Source organism: Trichosurus vulpecula, chromosome 5 (assembly GCF_011100635.1).
Source record: "Trichosurus vulpecula isolate mTriVul1 chromosome 5, mTriVul1.pri, whole genome shotgun sequence".
NCBI lineage: Eukaryota > Metazoa > Chordata > Mammalia > Diprotodontia > Phalangeridae > Trichosurus > Trichosurus vulpecula.
In genome coordinates, this window is record NC_050577.1 from 32,637,386 (window position 1) to 32,660,292 (window position 22,907).

At 37.4% G+C, this 22,907-nt stretch overlaps 1 pseudogene; it reads left to right on the top strand.

Annotated features, from left to right (window-relative positions):
* The first annotated feature begins 2,683 nt into the window (after positions 1–2,683).
* LOC118850837 lies at positions 2,684–4,589 on the top strand (annotated as a pseudogene).
* Positions 4,590–22,907: the final 18,318 nt, after the last annotated feature.

Below are 22,907 nucleotides of genomic sequence, written 5' to 3' on the forward strand. Positions count from 1 at the left end.
GATTTACATAACACTTTAAGGTTTGCCCTCACTCCATCCCCACTTTTTATTTCTCGTTAAGGAAACAATATTCACATCAGCAGTCCTGTTACTACTCGAAAAGATATATTATTTCATTTGATCCTCAGAAGAATATTCTGAGGCTAGGTACTATTACTATCCCAATTTTATAGATAAGGAACCTCAACTGACAGAGATGAAGAAGACTAGGCCAGGGTCATGCAGGTGATAAGTATCTGAGGCAGGATTTGAATTCAGGTCTTGGTGATGCAATGGTCTGCCCACTATGCCACCTAGTTGCCTCTAGCCTTTCTGCACTAGGAATTCTTTGTGCCTATGAAAGCAAAGGTCCAGTCCCATTTTTTTTTTTTGCTAACTCAGTGACTTCATGAGCTTCCATTGATTGAATTATCATCTTTAGGTGGATGACTCCCAAGTCTATGTATCTAGCCCTAGTTTTCTGAACTCCAGATGCTCATCTCTAACTGCCCATTGGACATTTCAAAGCGGATATCCTATGGGATTTTTAAAAACCAAATGTCCAAAACAGAACTCATTAGCTTTACTGCTAAAATTATCCTTCCAGTTTTCACTGTTTCTCCTGAGGATGCTACCATCTTTCCCAATACCCAGGTTGACAATCTTGATGTTAACTTTGATTCTCCATTCTCTCTTACTCCATAGATCATAATTAATAAGTAATTACTGTTGGCAGATCACACTTGTAATCTCTAGGTTTACAAAATAATTCCTTGTTATATATTTGTGTCTATAAAGATATGTAGCATATATACATCAGTATATATAGTATGATGTCATTCATCACATTTGAATTTTCAGCTTATCTGGCCTATAGCAGGAACTTATTATTATATATTTTATTATTATTATTTTTATTTATATATTATATATTTATTATATATTAAATATATGTAATATATTATAAATATATAAATAATATTTATATTATAATTTACATTATATTATAATTATATTATAATATATTTATTATTATGTTATTATTATATATTTTAGTTGACTGAATAATTGGTTATCCACATTCTTTTTTTAGTTCCATTTGTTGTTATGGAAGTAAATTGAAACATTTCCCACGTATGTACCAGGTTTTGTTTTGTTTGTTTGTTACATCCCGAAGTGAGGACAGGGAGACCTGTAAAAGCAGAGAAGAAGCAATGGCACTCTTGCTATGCAGGAATATTGCTTTCAAGATAACGATTTGGAAAATACTTTAATTATTAAATGCATTCATTGCAGACTAAAAATTATGGTACCGTTCTCATCTATGGATGTGAAAATTAGAACGTCACATTTAGAGAGTCTGTCCAAGTTCTTTTCTTTAAGGATGAATGAAGCTTTGGGTTTTCTCTAAGCCCAAATCCCTGTTCATAATCACTATTTTTCCATATGGATACATGGTACAGAATCATAGAAAAATGCACTGGGAAGAAGCCAAGAGATCCATCCCTGAGTCCTGCCCCTGACACTTTTTACCTGTGTGACATTGTGCAAATCACACCCCCTGGACACGCATTTTGTTCTGTTTTGTAAAGGAAGGAGAGATGATGCTATTTGTGCTACCTAACTCACAGGATTGTTTTGAGGAAAGCATTATGTAAATTATATATTGTGAATTATTATTATTAGCATTTGTTTTGGACTGAGTTTGTGATCCAATTGGTAGAGTAAACTCCCAGTGAAGAAAACCCTCTACCATTGGGGATTACCACATGCTAGCCAACATCTCAGCCTAGAGTTGCCTGGGGTAGAGCTTAGGTAACTTGCTTAGGGAAGCATAGGTGGTATGTGTCACATGCAACATTTATCCACAAAGTGTTTCTTACTCCAAGGCCATCTCTCTTTCCACCATGGCCAGTCTCTCTCTGTCTCTGCCTCTCTCTCTCTCTCTCTCTCTCTCTCTCTCTCTCTCTCTCTCTCTCTCTCTCTCTCTCTCTCTCTCTCTTTCCCTTTCTGTTCCTCCCTAGATAAAGAGGGGTAAAAATATATTCAGGACATTTCAAAAGTCTTATTAAAGTTTTACAGTTTTAAAGATTATAGCATACACACATTCATCCACACTAAGCAATGTATACACACACACACACACACACACACACTCACACACACTCACACACACACTTTAATAATATTGGGAGCTCGCTGACATGAGAACTCCTACATCATGCTTCATTTATGTGGTCCATCCTTTACCTACCATTTCACATTGCCTTTTATTGGTGGGCAATAAAAGATAAAATCTTTAGTTGAACAGAAGAGTATCAGGGTTAAGCTACATTCTTTGTTTGGTTTTTAAATGGGCTTCTAAAATTCCATTTGTCTTGTGAAAGTGCAAAGCTTTAAATTGATATCGGTCATTACAATAATAAGATAATCAAACTTTCATCACAATTTGTATATAAAAATACAAAAAGCACCAGAGATTTTTATGTTAAAATCAGAAAAAATCAGAGTCCCACTAGGACTGCGTCTTAAGCCAGGAGGGGGCATCTGAGTGAGAGAGTACCACCAGTAGCAGGGGAAAGGAGAGAGTGGAGGCTGCTGTCTCAGCCCCATTGGCTGGCCCAGGGTCTGAAATCCTGCCCAGACCAATGCAGTCTCCATGCATACAAGGAGCAGGGGGAAGTCAATTTGATCTAGGGCAGGCATGCTGGCAGGCAGGCAAAGAAAGAGGCCCAGGGCTTCTCTTGGAGTTGGTTGCCCTGACTTTGGCAGAGGTGAGAGAAGAGGAGGTAGGGGAGGCGGAGGCACAGAGTCTCAGGCAGTGGAGGAGGGAGCAGCAATGCCTTACTGGGGTTTATTCCAGCTCTTGGCTCTAGCCTTAGCCTTGGCCATGGGCAGCTTCCCTGGGCCAAGCCCTGCTTCCACCTCCACCCTTGGCCAGCTCTGTGCTGTGGCTACCAGAACTGAGAAGTGGACTGTGCAGAGACAGGGCTGATATTTGTGCCTGAGGGATTGAGCATCTTTACCTACTCCTTAGACATTGGTATGGATAATATCACCTGGTTACCAGAAGATTCCTTGAAGAACATTCCTTTTCTGGAAAAACTCCAATTGGCCACCAGTGGCCTTTCTTTCATCCATCCAAACGCCTTGTCTGGATTGAAAGAGCTCAGAGTTTGAACACTCCGGAAGAATCAGGTGAAAGCAGTCCCTGGTGAGGCTATTTGAGGTGTGAGCTCTCTACAATCTTTATGTTTAGATGCCAATATTTCTTCAGTTCCTGAGGAGAGCTTTGAGGTGCTTGTTAAGTGATCACATCTATGGCTTAATGACAACTCTCTGAGGGAGGTCCTTGTCCAACCATTTAGCAACCTTGTCAGTTTCCAATCTTTGACTTCAGCTCACAATATCACAAGGATCCCTGACGTTGCCTTTACCAACCTTTCAAAGTTTCTGGTTCTATACCTTCACAACAATAAGACTATGATGTTGAGCCAACACTATTTTAATGGATTAGATAATTTGGAATATTTGGATTTGAATTATAATAGTCTGAGAGAATTTCCTCAAGCTACTGAAGCATTGCCAACCCTGAAGGAGTTAGAATTTCATAATAATTCTACTTCTGTAATTCCTAATGGAGCATTTGTGGGAAATCCACTCTTAAAAATCATACAACTAAAGAACAGCCCTTCGTATTTTGTGGGGAATTTTTTAGAGCCTCTTCGAGCTACATTCTTTAGTCATTCATGACACAAGCACGGTACAAGTATTTCCTAACCTGACTGGAACCATCAATTTGGAGAGTTTAATCTTGACAGGCACTAAGATAAGCAGTATACCCAGGAAACTGTGCCAGGAATTTAAGAAGCTTAGTACCTTGAACATGTCTTAAAACAATATACAAGAACTCTCAAGTTCCTGTGGTTGCAGTCCTTTGGAAGTCATTTCATTACAACATAATCAAATCTATGAAATCAGCAAAAATACCTCCTAAGGACTGATTTCCCTACAGATCCTTGATCTGAGCAGAAACCTGATCTAAGATGTTGGCAACATGGCATTTCTTTTCTTTTTTATTGGCAGGGCAATTGGGGTTAAGTGACTTGCCCAAGGTCACACAGCTAGTACATGTGTCAAGTGTATGAGGCCAGATTTGAACTCAGGTTCTCCTGACTCCAGGGCTGGTGCTCTATTCACTGCACCACCTAGCTGCCCTAGCATGGCATTTCTTAGGCTTGGGTCAATCACAAACCTTTAGATCAGTTTTAATCAACTAACACCATTTCTAACAGAAGGACCAAATGGGCGAAACCAGCTCAAGCTTGTGAGCAACTTTGAGTTGAAGTAGTATTATCAGTAAAGGACTTAGTGAGTCTTAGATGTGTTATCTGTGCCATATGCTAACCAATGTTGTGTATTTGGGGTGTTGTGATTCATTGATAAACTTAAACACAGATGATGCCAGCCTTCCTGACCATAGAAAATCATCCAATCCCCACTGCACTAAAAAGAATGGCAGAGCCAAGGGATTATCTATCCATTGTGCCCTTTCCATAGATCCTGATGGAAATGGCCCAGGACCCTGGACTCAAGAATTTGGGGACTAGCCAGGTTTCCAGTTAAGTGCCCTCAGCAGTTATCCCGACAAGCAACTTGTATGGAGACACAGCCTGGCAATTACTCCTGCATGTACTACAGCTACAGATACTGAAAAACTTTCCTCCTTGACACTGTCAAATGGTTCAACAGTAGAAAGTGATAGGATCTCTTAATTGGAAATGATATCAAAGAAAAGGCATTAGCATCTGTTTTGCCTCCATACCCTAAGGCCAATTGGACTTTTCCATCTGACTGGCAGCTGCTACCTTCCCTGTGTGTTGTCTCCCACAACAGTTATTGAGAATAGGGGCTTCAAAAAAACAAAAAACTTTTCTATCTGTGTCTCAAGCACTTAACACAGCTCTTTGCATAGAGTAAAATTTTAATAAATGCTTTATCTTTTGTTTAAGTGTCTCTAGAAATGTGATTTAAACAACTTCGGAATGAAAGAATGACATGAGAAAAATGTTACTGACTTATTTCATGATAATCTGAGTTGGTTACAGATAAAATCTGAAAAGACAAACAGTGTTGATGTCTTTTAAAAAAGGCAAAGGAAAATTCTACTGAGAGAAAAACATTAAATTCAAATTTTAAAAAAGGGGGGATTTGCTGAGTGAAAAGTTTGGAAATTAAATTGGTGACAAATGATTGAAATTGTATATGTTCAGCTCTTTGGGAAGCTTACCGAGCAGGATAAAGTTGTAGGGTCAAGGGTGGGAAGGGGTATTAAAGATTCTCTAGTCCCACCCCACCTTGGTTTACAGATGAAGAAACTGAGACTTGGGGAACTGAAGTGGCATGTTCAAATTGACACAAATAGTGAACAGCATACCTAGGATTTGAAACCATGCACTAAGACCATAGGTCTAGAGCTAGAAGGAATCTTAGAGATCATCTGCTCCAGTCCTCTGCCATCATTTTACCTATAATGAACCTGGATCCCTTGGAGGTTGAATGATTTCCCCAAGGTCACACAAGTAGTAAACAGTAGAGATGGCATTGGAATTGAGGTCCGTTGATCTTCCAAGTCTGCCATATCTATGGCTTTCACAGTTGCTCTGACTCCAAACCCATTGATCTGGCCGATGCAAATTTTTCAGGCCCACCATTTGTTATAACCTTATTAATAATTTTCAAAACCTATTACTTTTTTTTCAAGTATAGTAGATTCTTAAAGTTACTTTGAACACATTTAATAAAGTTGCTGTCTTCCTCTTTCCTGCTCCTTTCCCTGAACCCAATTTGGAAAGAAAGTAAATGTGTATAAACATAACTGTCTTCATTTTCACGTAGAGGGGTTATTAGAACTTTGGGCCTAAGAATCCATCTTTCTGCAGACAAACTTAGTGAATGAGATGCACCTCTGCTCCCATCCCCAAACTTAGATATGATGAGTCCAAGGGACATACAGTCTAATACCAGTCCCTTACAAAAATTCTAGATTGGTCAAAGCTACCATAGTTTCTCATCTTTAATAAGATTTTCTTTGTCATTGACACATTCTCAGGTGGTTCTCATTTAGGAAGTGAATCCCATTGTGAGTCCATACTAAGTTCTTGGAAATTATCAAATTCTCCATTGAAAATGAAATAGAGTCCAGTGAATTCAAATTGGTATTTGTACCAGCCTCCTCTTCTATATAGCAGAGTCTTAATATGTATAGGGTAGTGGTGTCAAGCAAATGAAAATGGAGACTACTTATCTCTGGGACCACCATAAGGATCCCTGTAGGCCTTGTATTGACTTAGTTTTAGTTTCTGTGCTTTATTGTTTTCCAACCTTTTTTGTTAACTATTTTCCATTAAAATTTTAATCTGGACTGGGAAACACTGGGGAGTATTGGGGTCCTCATGGTTGGCAGCTGTTTAACACCTCTGATGTAAGACATTAAACTAGGCCGTCAGGATATAAAGGAGATGTGAGACATAGTCCTCGTGCTTGAGGATGATCTACACCAGAGACTGTCTTTATTGGGGGTGGGGCAGTGCTTTACATTTGGGCTTCATAGTAATCCTTTGAAGAAGGTCTACAGGTGGTATATCCCCATTTTATAGATAAGGGAACTGAGACTCAGAGAGCTTCAGTGACTTGCCCAAAGTCACAGAGCTAGAGTCAGAAGCAGATTTTGAAACTCAATTCCTTTGACTCTGTTTTTTTTTTTTTTTTTTTTTTTTTTTAAGAATCAGAGATCTAGATTTGGAAGAGATTTCAGAGGGTATCTAATTCAACCCTTTTCGTTTTATAGATGAGGAAATAGGCCCAGATAGGTTAATTGATTTGCCAATAGCCACTAAAATAGTAAGCATCCGATACGGTATTTGAACCCAGTCTTATAACTTCATTGCTCTTCAAGGCCATGCTGCATGTCTCATAAGTTACAAAAATCAGTAACAGAGACCAATAAAAATACAAAGCACCATATATTGCTTAATACCAAATGAACAGTCCAGATAAATATTCTACCTCTTTTTGGTGGCAACATTTATGAGAACCAATAGGATTTCGAGGTGGGAATGTCGGGCCTGGACTCAGAAAAGTACTGTATTTAAATTCTACTTCTGCCATTTCCTGGTTTCACGACCTTCAGTGAGATCCTTAGGCTTCTCAAGCCTCAGTTTCCTTATGTGTAAAAAGAGGACAATAACATTTCTAATACTTTGCAAAGATGTTATAAAGAAAACACCTTGCAAAAACATTAAGTGCTATATCAGTATGAAGTGGTAATGGCAGAAATAGGGCAGCTAGGTGTTGCAGTGGATGGAATACCAGGTCCGGAGTCAGGAAGACTCATCTTCATGAGTTCCAATCCAGCCTCAGACACTTACCACTGGGCAAATCACTTCACCCTGTTTGCCTTAGTTTTCTCATTGTAAAATGAGCTGGAGAAGGAAACGGCAAACCCCTCCAGTATCCCTGCCAAGAAAATCCCAAATAAGGTCACGAAGAGTCAGACACAACTGAAATGAATCGACAACAATGGCAGAAATACCTCCATGTGTACACACACACACACACACACACACACACACGCACACGCACATATAATTACAGAATTCTTTATAGAAAAATCTCTATTTCATTTATCAAATAGGATGAATAGACTATATTAGCTGAGAGTAGAACAATTCCTTTTGACTTGAATTTTTTAGATTTTTTTAAAATGGGGATTAAGTTGTTACAGTATGTTAATCATGGAGAAGTGATTAAAATATCTGATCACTGATCCTAAGATAGCAGTCTCAGACATTTTATTTTTTGTCTTATAAAAAGAATTCGACCCATAGGATCTGTGAAATTTTGAATAATAGCCTCTGTTTACTACTCAGGCCTGGCTGTCATAAGTGTTCTCTATCTTATATATGCCTATCTATGTACATAAATGTCCCTCCCCCACCTTACAATGTGAACTCTTTGATGGCTTTAACTGTTTTTACCTTTGTCTTTGTATCCCCAGGACTTAGCATAGTGCCTTGAATATAGTGAGATTTCAATAAATGTTTGTTGATTGATCATTTCTCATGTGAAATTTGTCAAGGGTAATGAGTTTCAGCCTACTTGCTTACTATTCACCTCTCCTTTGCCATTTGAATGATGATTTACTTTGATTCTTTCAAACCACTAGATTTATTTTATACCAGTCCAGTACTTATGTCGTACTTGATGTAATCATATAGCCTCTGCACAGAACTTCCTGTGGGACAGTAACAAACACATGTGTTCAAAGTCCAAGTTGAGGTCCCTGTTGATGGTAAAGTGGCCTTGATGCTCCTATATCTCTGTTCAATAATTCCTCCAATTATCTATAGTAAGAGAAACATAAAGCAAGGAGATAATACTCATGAAAGATGTTTGCCACTGGTAAAGAGATTGTCCAATGGATAGTCCAAATGAGAATTACCTCTAGATAGCAAAGTCGTCCAGATGTTTGTTCATGGATGACATCCTGCTTATGACACCAAGTCCCAGAATCTTCAGAGTCCTAAAAGACCCAAAATAAGAATTATAAACAACTCAAATACAAATTCAAAATGCAGTCATTCAAAAGAGTTCAGCTTAACCGTCCATTAAGGAGAAATCAAGTGAATAAAGAATACCTATTCTAGGAAAGGATTCTTAATTTTTTTGTCATTGTGGTAAAGGTTAAGGACTTCTCAGAATTATGTTTTTAAATGTGTAAAATATATAGGATTCTAAAGGAAACAAATATGTTTTTCTTAAGGTTCATTGACATCAGAGAAAGAAAACCTGGTCTAGACAATGATTTGGGTGGACAGCCTATTGAGTTGGTTCATTAATTTGCTGAGAGTAAGCGAGGTTCATTGGGAATCTCCTGGACAAGGAGCCGGATCTAGAATTGTACAAAAACAGGATAGCGTGCTGGCTTTTCTTTGTGAAACTGTGAAGTGTTTTTGACAACCCACAGCTTCTTCCTGAAGTGGATTACTCATTACTTAGTTCAGTAGATGCGTTTTCAAATCATCAGACAAGCTTTTTTGCACTGACTACATTTTTCCAATTTGCTAATTGTCAGTTATGCCAATTGCACCACATTACAATGTCTAGAATTATCAAATTTGAAAAGAACAAATGAGTTATCCTTTTATTAATACAAACAAAAAACATTGAAGTAGAAGTTATTTTCTCATCAAATTCTAAAGTAATTAGGATTCAATTGAAAATTATTCACCTCAAAATGAGTCAGAGAGACATTTTCTAAGAAAACTTTTTTTTGGTGAATCTTCAAGAGAGAGAATAACAAAAAATAGAGGACAGCTTCCCCCCCTCTCCCCGCCTCCTACCGTGGGAGTTTCATCAAACAGAGAAGCTTCTACATGCATAAGTCACATTTACCTGGCATCATGCTTTGTATGCATAGTTAGAACTTAACAAATATTTATTAAACTGAACTGAACTGTCAGGGAATGATGTATCTCATAGGGTTTAAGCTGATTCCTATAAGCACTAAAACTTAAAAAAAATCAAAATATGAATTACTTTTGGTGTAAGTCTTTCTAAAAGGCAGTAAATACTTCCCTGCCTTCTTAAAAAGAGCACAACATAGTTATTTTTTCTTGATTATTCAGTCATTCTGAATGTTAATTCCCTTCCATCCTCTTTTGCTGATACCTTAACTTCTAGATTTGTCATGATCATACCCAACAACATGAAATTTGCTGTCCCATTTCTATTTCTATAACTTGAGGAGCTAAGGCCAACCTGGCCTGTGTTAACCTGATATTTCAGGGTTCTTAGAGCTATAATCCTGGGTAGATATCAGACCTGATCTGACATATTCCCAGGGACAGCTGGGACAATTCCTCTAGCTTACTGATCAAATTTAAACTGAGCAGAGATTGCCAAGTTGTCATTGGACCATTAACTGCTGCCTTAGTCCATTAAAAGTCTCTTAAGTAACAGGCATAGAGGAACTAGGCTCTTCTTGCTTATAACTAGTCAAAGCTAGAACTGGGAGAGCTGAATAACTGCTGTTTCCAGAGTATGTTAACTCCAAATGGAGGAAAGGTTTTATTAACCATTAGAGACCAATCTGTACACTTTCAAAGGATACCATTTTTTCCCCATCTGACACATAGTAAGAGCTTAATAAATGCTTGTTGACTGACTGACTCCAGTGTAGTACAAAGGTAAGAAATGTATTTGTCAGATGCTATGCTAAACTTCCAAATAGATTGGGTGCGTTATTCAATTCGTTGGGTAAAATGTACCTAGTTCCTCACTTTCGGAAGTCAGCATGCTAAAAGCTATCTATCTTCTGATGGTCTGCTCTATATACTTGTGAATTGTGGCTATTACTCCAGGAACTGGAATGAAAATAGGTGAACAGTGCATCTCTCCTAATGGAAGAGCCAGTCTTTAAGTCAATGAGTTCATGGCAGATAATTTAAACATATACACACACATACACAGAAAGAAATAGAGAGAGACAGAGGAGGGGAGGGAGGGATGGAGAAAGAGAGAGAGGAGACAGAATTGACCTTCACAATCACAAATCTCAGAAATGGAAAGGACCTCAGAGACCATCTGGTTCAACCTACAAATATTCTTCATCTTCTACCATTAAGGAAGAAAACCTTTTGTAACACAGTCATCTAACCTTTTACACAACGTCTTCTCTTTTTCAGGCTAAAGGATTCTCTTAGGAAATGATCTCGAGGTCACATTCTGGTTACTCCTCTTTGATGTTCTCCAACTTATCAATATATTTCTTTAAGCACATTGTCTTCAACAGTCGATATTCTGCTCCAGATATGGTTGGAGTAAGGAAGAGGACAGCGGACCTAACATTCCAATCAAATAGCATTTATTAATCACCCACTATGTTTTGTGAACTGATAATTTTCTAGTTCTGTACATTATGTGTCTTTTAATATAGACTAAGATTGTATTAAGTTGGGTTTTTTTGTTTGTTTGTTTTTGCTTTGGCTGCCAATTCTCACTGTTGACTCATTGAGTTTGACATCAACACCTCCAAATCTTTCTCTGCCTCTCTCCCTTTCTCTTTCTTTCTCTCCTTTTCTTCTTTCATTTCTCTTTCTCTCTCCTTCCCACCTGTGTTCCTTCTTTGCTCTTTTTTCTATTTTCCTAATGTTTTATCTTTCTGTCTCTCTCTGTCTCTTTATCTCTCTACCTCTTTCTTTTTCTATCTTCCTTTTTTCCTGCGCTGCCTGGAACCTTTTCCAGTAAGGGAGCCACTTGTCAGAACTGAAAGTGCAGCCCAATGTCTCGGCTATCAATCAGACTGATTTCCTCATTTTCAACCTCAAGACTCCTTCTAATGGACTAATTCAATAGACTTCCCATCTAACTGTACCTCATAATATAGAATAATATGCATTTTTTCCATTTTGCTTTTCTAGTGTGGATGGTTAGGCCAATCTCATTCAAATGGCTATGAATTTCACTGAGGAGACTTTGTATTTAAGTCTTATATATAAATTACATACACCACATAATTGAGGAGAAATATAAGGAAGGCTAAGTTTTTAAAGTGGACATATGAAAACCATGGGGGAGGGAATCCAGTTTGCATCAAGGCCTGGAGGTCAAATGTGGAAAATAAAGAATACTTAGGCAGCACTGTGATATTCCTTGTCTAGAGGACATGTGTTTTAGAGAGTAGCTTTGTTTTATATTCATGTGTTGCTACCTTCAGCCAAAAACAAAACAAAACAAAACAACAAAAAAAGCTTTCTTGTTTCCATGACACAAATCATCTTTTAACTTAAACCTCATTTCCATTTTAAGCTAATTAAAGTCATTAGCATTATTCACCAAAAAAGGTTAATTTCCTAATCAAATAGACTGTAAAGATGATTTTTAGGTATGCCGGCTTGATGGTGTGCTGTTTCTGTATAAAATGTCTTTTCAGAAAAGAGTTGTGACTTTTATTTTTTAAAGAAATACCTTGTATTTTGTTCAAATGATCATAGGTCTACAGATTGAAAGGGTCTTCAGAAGCCAACTTACCTGAACACTTTCACCTCACACATGAGGAAACTGAGACTTAACCTCACTCAGGGAGTAAGGTTAAGTCATAGACTGCAAGACCAGGGCCTTTGAGTCCAGAGCCCAGGTCTCTTTGGGGACTCTTAAAATGAGGCAGGGCCCTGCAATGTTGGCCTTGGAATGAAGTGCTAGTTAAGCAAACATTTCTTCATCGCTTCTGAATTAACCAAATGATGTTCTGCCCTCCTTAGTCAAAGCAAATAATTGGGATGCACATCATTAGCCAGTAACTTCTAATTAAGAATTTCTTATTGTTTTGGTTCCCTAAGAAAAACAACAAACAATTGAAGACATGAACCCTTTTATTTCAATTAGTTCTATAGACCTGTATGTTTTCATTACCTTTGTAATTGTATATATGAAAAAACAAGATTTAAGCTTTACCTATTTCTAGGAATGCCCTTAATTGGCCTTTGAAAATTTCCTCCCCAAATTATCTTTGTGGGGCCTTTTTGACTCATTTAAATTAGCTTACTCCAAATGAAAGCCTATTAGGTCTGATTAAGCCTAATGACAAGGAAGGAATAGTGTGAATGAATGCATAGGTGAATCAATGAGTCAGAGAATGAATGAATAAATAAATAAAAGCATTTATTAAACAGTATGTGTCAAGCACTGTGCTAAGTTCTGGGTATAGAAATACAGTAAGTGAAACAGTATCTGTGTTCATGAAGCTCAGTCTTTTATTAGAGGAAAAGTTAGTTGAAGTAGGGTTTAATTCACCTGTAAAAGTTAGTTCCTTATTCCTTCCTCCCAGGCAGATCTGTGCTGCCTGATCAGAGATGTGTTTCTCTTTCATTATGTGTGTACGTGTGTGCCTGTGCATAGTCATATTCACCCACCACCACCAAAACACAGACATGATGTGGGCTTTTGTAGATTTTAATGCCAATCTGTCTCTATCAAAATGGAAATGCTCTGCTCTTTCTAGGGGTGGTGAAGTGGAATAAAGGAGGTGGAGAGAAGGCTGGGAGGTAGTAAGAAAGTAAAATCATGAATTAATACTATTTCATTGCTTGTCATTTACCTCCTCCTGATTATTTGTCATATCTAAAGGAATTTAAAAAAATACTCCATCTCCATGCATCTGGTAGATCACATTTATGAAATATTTTATAGGTCCTAAAGCATTTCCCACCTCTTTTTATAATAGCATGGTAAAGAACCTAGTGTAGGTATTGCTTTTATACATCCATGTTTTTCATGTGAAGAAACAAGTCTCAGGAGAAGTGAAGTTATGGAAGTGAACCCTAAGTCTTCATACTTCCAGTTGGGTGTGGCTGTGTTTCTTTGAAAACATGCTGCTTTTCTCAATAGGAAAGAGGTGTGGCAGTGTGATAGATGCAGAAATCTTGTGGTTAGGGGTTCCAAAGGTTGCCAACCAAAGGCACTGCTGGTATCTGTGCCATAAAGACTTTCCGCACTGGTGTGTACTTGAGTTAGTATGGAGTGGAACGATTTTTTTTTCTACATAGAATCAAGAGACTCAGGTTCAAGCTAGCTCGATGTTGACTAACTTGCTGTGTAATCACGGGTATTTTAGCAGAGCTTTGAAGAAAGCTAAAGATTCTAAGACACAGAGGTGAGGAGGGCGTGCATTCCAGTTATAAGAAATAGCTTGTGCAAAGACCTGGAGGTGGGAGATAGAATATGTATATGAAAATTATCAGGACCATTTTGGCTGGATTGTAGAATGTATAAAGGAGAAAAAGGTACAAAAAAACTCGGAAGCACAGGTTGGTGCCAGAATGTAAAGGCTTTAAATGATAAAGGAATTTGTATTTTATCCTAGATACAATATATCATTGGGAGCCACTGGAGTTTATTGAATTAAGGAGTTTTATGGTTAGAAATGTGCTTGATTAGTAAGGTAGTACCTGGCTGGAAAATAGATTAGATAGGGGAGACTGTCAGGGCAAAGCCAAGGAGACCTATTAAGAGGCTAGTGCATGAATCCAGGTGAGATGAAAGAACCAAAGTTCACAGCATGTGTCCGTCAGTCTGTGCTGGTACCGTGCTAAGTGAAATAGAAAGAAAGGCAAAACAAGCAAAAGTGTCTGCCCACAAGAAGCAGCCATTTTAAAGAAGTAAAAATACCTAAATATGTCAGATGTATGTAGAATAGGTGAAGGGAAAATGAAAGGGGGAGTACTAAAAAGGTATGTGTCTTTTTATTCCTTCTGAGTGTTAAAATGACTCAGAAGGCTCTAATACTGTCCTAGAAAACTTCTATCTTCTGAAGAAGATAAGGTTATACATATTAAAGAATTAGGTCCTTAACAGTAAGCTGTCTAATATAAGGTCATCTTTAAAATTAATTTGGATATTAACTTAGCCCTTCTTTAGCATTTAGAACAGTGGTGTGCCCTCTCCCCATCCTAACTCTCTGTCCCCCTAAATCATATTCTAGCTGAATTAAGGTTTTCATTAAAGTTTTTTTCTTACTTTGTTCTGAGTAGTAGTATGCTCACTTAGTAGGAGAGAACCAGATATTTACATTAATATTGCTATGTTTTATGTTTCCATAGAGACATTGGATGTGCCCATGAGCTGCAGTCAACCTATTATTCAGCTGTTCATAAAGAATATGGAACTGCTTTCTTTAAAAAAAAAAAGAAGTCTGATACTTAAGTCCCAGAACAATAAGAATAATTATGTGTTTTCTCTCAAATGGACCCAAATCCCATGGGTTGCTTAATATTTGATAGAGGTTCTTTGTGATCATTTGGTTAATAAAACAAGGCAACTAGTATGAAAGGGTCATTTCATAAAATTGAAAGATGGGGGGCGGAGAGACAGGGAGAGAGGCAGGGCGGGAGGCAGGGGGAAGGGAGGGGGAGGGAGGAAGAGCGAGAGCGGGAGGGAGAGCGAGAGCGAGAGAGAGAGAGAATGCACTTATTATGTGCCAGACATTGTGCATAATACTGGAGACACAATTGCAATCAGTAAGATAGTACGTATACTCAATGAGCATCTTATGGGAGAAGATAACACATCCATGGAAGAAGTGGCTGGTATATACTAGCATTGCTTAGATTAGTTAGAGAAATTATGTGGAAGATTAGACCTTGGAAAGGTAAGGTTGGACTATCAAAGACCAAGGACACAGGAGCAGTGTCTGGTGACAACAGTCTTGGGGAAGTGCAGCAAGAAAGAATGTTTCAGACAAAACAACTACAGGATCACTAATAATTCTTTTCTCATTTGCCAGAATACTTTGGTTCTAGGGGGAAAATGTGTTTTTCCAAATGTAATACCAACTAAGAGAGCAGAGTGAACGTTTTGTTTTAGAATTAATAATTTTGGGCAGGGCAAATTGGGGTTAAGTGACTTGCCCAGGGTCACACAGCTAGTACATGTGTCAAGTGTTTGAGGCCAGATTGGAACTCAGGCCCTCCTGACTCCAGGGCCAGTGCTGTACTCACTGCACCACCTAGCAGCCCCTAGAATTAATCATTTAATGGCATGCCCACACACTTCCAAAGATGAATTACTTAAGCAGTTTGGTGGGATCTTCTAACTGAATTAATTTCCATTGTGTTTGTAAGTCTTTCTAATTAGCCGGTAATATGAAGTGTATTTTCAGAGTTTATTTCATTTATATATGGGAGATTAACACTGAATGGGGACACTTATGACATGAATACACTGGATTTTCTTTTCTACAATGGGATAGTTTACGCTTTTGAAAGGTAGGGGCTTTGTTTCCTTTGGAACTCTCTTACTCCTACCAGACCAAGATACAAGGTGAGGATTTCTACAAAGGCTTTTGGAGGTAGTGGGAGAGTATCTGGACTTGGGATTTCTCAGTGTGGGAAAATCCTATGGCAGAAACTCCCTCCATTGACATAGAGCTTGAACTCTCTGTTGCTCACAGTCTTGTAAGCAATTCCCTAGAGGTATCATAAGGTCAAGCGACTTGGCCATAGTGTCAGGGCAAGATTTGGCCTCAGGTCTTCTCAGCTCCAAAGACGGGCCCTCTATCTCTTGCCTCTCATGCACTGCATGTACTGAATATATATCATTTATTGACTAAGTTTGAGAAAGTCATTCTTGTGCCTGGAGTCCTCTGCTTTTCCCTATTGTTTGCAGTTCCACATATTATTTTCTCATGTGACCATAGAATAGGTAGCTAAGTGGTACAGGTAGAATCAGACATAAGTGAAATGGCTGAATAACAGCACAGTAGAAAGATGGCTGACCTGGGATTCAGAAAGACCTGGGTTCAAATTTTGCCATAGATTCTAGTGGTGTAACCATGAGCAAATTATTTAACTTCCCTCAGTCTCCATTGCCTTATCTGTAAAATGAGGACTTTGAACTCAAAGGCCTCTAAGGTATCTTCTGGCCCTAAATCTATGATCCTAGGAAATAAAGAATTAGAAGCTTTTAAAGCCAACTAGTTCAGCCTCTCCAATCTACGATGGATAATGTACAAGTTTTTACAAGTTTCACATCCGTTTCTATAAAATGGGAATTATCTTAGAATCATTCTGCAGATGTAACAGTGAATTTAGCATGTCATATAACTTCCAAGCTATCATACAGTAAACAAGGCTAGGAAGGCAACTGACATCCTTGTATCTGTTTCAAAAGAAATGAAAAAAAAAACAATCCTTTTTTTATTCTGTAGGCTATCAGGCAAGTGCATTATGGTCCTGGAATAGTCTCATATTGCCTGAAAGAAAAGCCTAAAGAAAATATCAGGTATATCCACTGGAACATTGGGCACAGGGTCAGAATTGCATTTTAACTTTCCTCAGGAAATCATTACCTTCTCTGCTCTTAAAATTCTCCAGGAAAGGAGAGGCTGCAAATTCCTATCATATCCCATTTTTAGTCCAAAATAAATTATTTTAAGGCTAACACTTTTCCCTTTAAATTTCTTTTTTCTTAATATTTTATTTTTCCCCCCCAATTACATGTAAAAACAATTTTATATATTTGCTTTTTAAAAATTTTGAGTTCCAAATTCTCTCCTTCCATCCTCTTTTCCCCTCCCTGAGACAAGTAAGCAGACTGATATGTTATACGTGTGCAATCGTGGAAAACATAGTGGCATATTAGTCATTTTGAAGATGACATTTTTCTAAATTTTTTGCCTCATTTGTATTTATAAAATGGTTCTTAAAAAAGCCTTTAGTTATTTAGATGGTAGAGGAAGCTTTGGGTTATGGCTGTAGAACTCATGTTAGAGGTTTCATTATTATCTGTCTTTGTGTATTGTCTTCCCCCATTAGAATGTAATGAGGGCAGGGACTGACTATTTTTCTTATTTGTATCTCCATCCCTTAGCACAGGTCTTGTCACTGAGTAAGCAGTTAATCAATGTTTATTGACTACTGAATGTGTGACTTTGCACAAGTCACTCACCTTTTTACTACAGATGTTATCACTCCAAAGACCCATATAATTGTAGTGTTGAAAGAAGCTTTTGAAGCTACTTGTCTAACTTCACCCCTCTGCAATGTGTAATATGCATGTAATTACAAGGTTTCATGTATTTTTCTACAAAATGGGAATCACTTTGAAATCATCAGTACCCCCAGATAACTAAAAAACTTAGGGATAGGGACCAGACCCTTGACAGAAATGAAGACATCTCTGCCAATTTGGGTCATCGGAATCTCTTCTAAAGAACTCTCTAGAGCCTTAGCGTTGAGACTGAAAGTTTTGTGCCCCAGGTAAACATACAGTATGAATAGAATCAGAACTTGAACTCATATCTTCCTTCTTGCACCACCTCTTTAGGAATGCACAGTAGTTGCCAAATTGCCTTAGTAGAGGGAGTTTCCTACTGAGAAGTTCCCTAAAGCAATAAAATTAGTTGTAGAACATAAGAAAAACCTTAATTTTCTACTCTTCCAGCAATACGATTCTGTGGAAAGAAGTCAGGTTTAGAAACAAATATGGGTTTAAATATCAGCTCAGTTTCTAAATAGCTGGATAAGCTTGGGTAAATTATTTTGACCTCTCAGAGTCTCAGTTCCCTCAGCTGTAAAATAGGAATTAAATAGTTGTAATATGTGCCAGTTATTAATGTTATATACAAGCTTAAACATATCAAATGATATATCAAAATATCAAAATCAGACAATGAGATCACAAATATAAAGCCAGCAACTTGAGGCAAATCTGAGCTCTTACTGCCGCTACAATCATCGCAACCTGTTTACATCATAGACTTATTTGGCAAACTGGTAAAATGTATTACTCCTCAGAATAATTTTTTCTTTTGTAAATTCATAATTGAATTAAATCTTAATTTCAATTAAAGGATTGGAAATATTGCGATACTTTTCCTATCCAAGTTCACAGACCCACCGAATTTTATATTTTGAACATTTGAAGGTCTATGGACCCACTGATTAAGAAACCCTGTTCTAATGGAAGTTTGTTTTTGTTGTCATGAGTAGAAAATGCTTTTCTGTAGCAGGAAACATGATGTTGAATGCTTCTTTTAACATTTAAGTAATAAATCAATGATTTCATCTCCTATCACAACACTTACTCACAATGTCTTCATGCCTTGTATACCATCCAATCATTAGTATATAATCCTGGCCAATTTTTTCATCACCTGATTACACCCTGATGATGATCCTTTCTTAATATAGAATTGCCCTTAAACAACACAGTTTACAACCTAGGAATATACTGGAAAATGTTTAACTACAAGCTCTCCAGAAAAAAAATATGATAGACTTTGGGGTTTAATCTTCAGTATTAACATTTTCACCATCACTTTATTAAGTCTAGAAATTTAAAAGAACAATAATAAATCAAGCCCTGATTTGTAATGTTTGCTGATTTCTGAGGGGCAAATGCTCATGCAGAAAATTTAACAAGGAGCTGATTTTTATGAACTATCATCAGCACACTGGACCCATATTAAAGCCCTTCCGGTTTTGGTTGAGGTTACCATTGCTGGCCTTTGTTGGAATGACCTTCAAGAACCCAGGATTATGGCATGGATTACCAAAATTAGGCTCATCAGGTCATGGGCTAATGGAATTAAAAATTGGAAGAGACCTCATGGGCCATTTAGTCTGACACTCTCATTTTACAGATGGGGAAACTGGTCCTGAGAGAGGTTAAGTGATTTAGCTAGGGTCACACACACGGGGATAGATAAACACATACACATGTGAAGGTAAACCCTTTTAAGGTGAATTTTCACTATCTTTGACCTTAAAATGAAATCCAAAAACAAAACTCGACTCTCAATAGTCTAGTAGTAATCTAGTCCTTTCCCAAGGGAAGGAAGACTATGTTAAATGTCTTCAAGTATTTGAAGGGAAGATTCGTTCTAATGGCAGGTGACAAACTTAGAAACAGTGAATGGAAATTGCATGAAGGCATTTTGTCCTTAAGTAATGATTAGCTTTCTAATACCCATAGCTGTCCTAAAGTGGTCTGGTATTACCTTGGAAGTGAGTTTGCATTTCCTTTTACTAGGTGTCTTAAAGCAGACCTAGGAAAACTTGCTTCTTAGTGATTTTATAGAACAGACTATTCTTCAAGCATGGATTGGAACTAGGGTTTCCCTAGATGACCTCAGGGACTTCTACTGTCTCCACAATTCTGTAGTTTGTATACTGTGTTCTACTTTGGATTGTAGTTATTTGGTCCTCTTCTCCCTCTCCACTACATCTCCGTAAGGCTCTCTATCTCATTTCTCTTAACATTTCCTGCATCATCTAGAGTCTAATGCTATTCCTTACCCATGGCAGATAGTAACTATTTGTGCAACTGCAGGGTCTACCTCTTCCAGGAATTTTTTCCCAGTTTGTTGTTTTACATGAATTCTCTTTCTCTGTCTTTCTGTCTTTGTCTCTCTCTGTCCCTCCCTCTCCCTCTCTTTCCATTTCATTTTACCTTTAAATTAATGAGCATTTTTTCTCCTTCCCAATCTTCCCAATTAAAAAAATAAGAAAAAGAATTGTAACAAAAATGTATATTCAAACAAAACAAGTTTCCTCATTGGTTATATCTAAAGATATATGCCTCATCCTGTATATTGGATCTCTCACATTTCTGTCAGGAGGTGGACAGCTTTCTTTATCACCAGTCCTCAGTACCCATGGTTGATCAGTACGTTGATCAGAAATTTTAATCTTACAAAATAGGTCATCTTTGCAGCGTTGCTATTTATAAATTGACCTCCTGGTTCTATTCAGTTTACTCTGCATAAGCTTCTAAAAGACTTTCCAAATTTCTTTGACCTTATCCGTTTCATCATTCTAATAGCACAGTGGTATGCCATTGCATTGGTATGCATTAATTCTCCAATCTACCCTACTCTCCACCTTTTATTCATGCATATTTTGGGTGACTAATACATAATTAATCTTTTTCATCAGTAAAGGACACACAATACCCTCATCGATTTAGAGCTTACTGTCCAATAATATTTCTTTTCCTGGACAGTAAACTCTAGGAGAAGAAAGGTTCTTTAGTGTGAACCCCATGCTACTGAAAAAGGGCCACAGGAAATTTCTAATTCAGCTGACTGACTGTCTTGTTTTGGTGGGAAACTGATGAAATTGACCCTTTTAAAGAAAATGTGTCCTTTGGGTCTACGATGGATGAGACAATAAAATACTTGGTTGCCGTTGATCAGGTTTACAAACTCCTTAGCTAAATATGGTACATGATATTTATTGGATTAAAGCTGTTTTGTGCCAAACTCTAGTAATTAGCACTTTTAGGATCCTTAATCATTGACCTTCATGCATCTTTCAATAATTTTAAATGATATAAAGGTAGTGAAGAATGCTTACAGATAAATAAGTATCTGTGAAAGACACAAGTATTTCTGGGATCAGCAGGTTGGTTGTGTCTTTAAACAAACTAATTATAGCAGATAAAATGGATTTTCTTAAAGGGATCTGGGCTTTCGCGTGATTCAAACTAGACTTCTTTAGTCATGATTTTAAAAGAGCACAAAGGATTTTAAAGATCAAATTAGGAGAAAATATTTTAAGCTAGTAGAAGGAGAAGAGACTTTTAAGTGTTATCTAATGCAATTGCATCACTTTGCCAATGAAGAAATTGAAGCATAAGGAGCTTAAATGGTTTGCTTCAAATAGAGGATTTGAATCCTTGAATATTGTCTGACTCTCAGTGCAGTACCATTCTCTTCTCTAAAGTATAATAGCTGTTCTATATCTGTCTGGACAAATTGAAATGACATCAATATAAACTGGCGTAACATGGATATATTTAGAGCTAGGCTATTATTTTTCAATAACAAAGAAAAAAGAAAAGAAGTCGTATTTCCTCATTTCCCACAATTTTACATAAATATAGATATAGATATAAAGGGACATGTATGCATACATGTACACACTTATAAATATATGCATATATATGCATGTAGACATACATACATATTTCTGGCTGTGTGGGCCTTTATAATTCATTTAATATCTCAGGACTCTAAGTAACATGCTAGGTCTATAAATTTCAGAGAAAGTGCCGACCACCATTTCTCACCTGGGATTCTTTATATCATTGAAATCACATGTCCAGTCCCTACCCCACTATAAACATAAATGATATAGAAGTGTGCATGTAGCTGTAAAAGATAAAGGTGTTCTAACTATAGATACAAGTAATATAGTAATGATGTTGAGATAATGTAAAGATGTGAAAGAGTAGATATTGGTCAATTTCTAGGTCTTATTTAGGATAGTTACACTATCCCGTACTGTATCCCACACCTGATCTGACCTTCCAGGGTGGCCAAAGGTACTATCCTTAGAATTTACAGAGCATTTTGTTTAATAACACCCTAAATTCTTTTACACGCATTATTCTGCATTACAGTTCCCTATGGTATTGATGTCTCATCTTCCTACTAGACTGTGAAATCCATGGAGATTAAGCTTCATATCTTTTTTCTCCAGTGAAATGTAATGTATTTCACAAACTTTGGGACAGAGAAGGTTCCCATTGGCATTTGTGGAGGAAATTTCCTTAAGTTCCCTAAGCCAATAAAATCACACATCTTGTTCAAATATAACAATCACCAAACATTTATTGTCTATTATGCGTTCCGTGCTGTGCTTAGTTCTGGAAAGAAAAAGAAAAAGAAGTTCCCATTCTCAGAAAGCTCGTAGTCCAAAAAAAAAAGACAGAATTAAATCAAATATGTACTTGCATGCAAGATAAATTGGAGATAAACCACAGAGGGAAGGGACTAGTATGAAGGAGAATTGGAAAACAAAAACTTTTTGTACCAGTTGACACTTTAGCTGGGACTTGAAGGAAGCCAAGGAAGCACACGAAAAATCAGTGCAAACTTTTCCCTCATATAAGGTGAACTTCCGGTTATCAACACAGATTAAAAAGAAAGAGAGAGAAAGATAAATAACTGCAGCATTACCAACATCCACAAGGAACCTATTTATTTGACTTTGGAACTGCAGATATCATCACCATGTACATGGGGTAGAGTAAACTAATATGGATTTGCAATATCTTAGCACAGCAGGCTATACCATATTAAGGCTGGGATTTCAGCTGTAACGCCAAATTTCTAATCGTGTAGATTTGCTTTTCAACTCTGACTGTATTTGAATATTATTAATATATTTGCCCACAAGTAATTGTTTTTGAAATCACCCCTCAGCAGCAACTTGCTAGCTCAAACTGGGCTAGCAACACTTCCCCTGAATGCTTTTCTTGAGTGCTTCATTACCCCCACTGGGCTATTTATTGTTGGAATGAATGGAGATGAGATCATTTCCCAAACAATGCAAACACATTGGGGCAAAACTCAGTTAGAATTA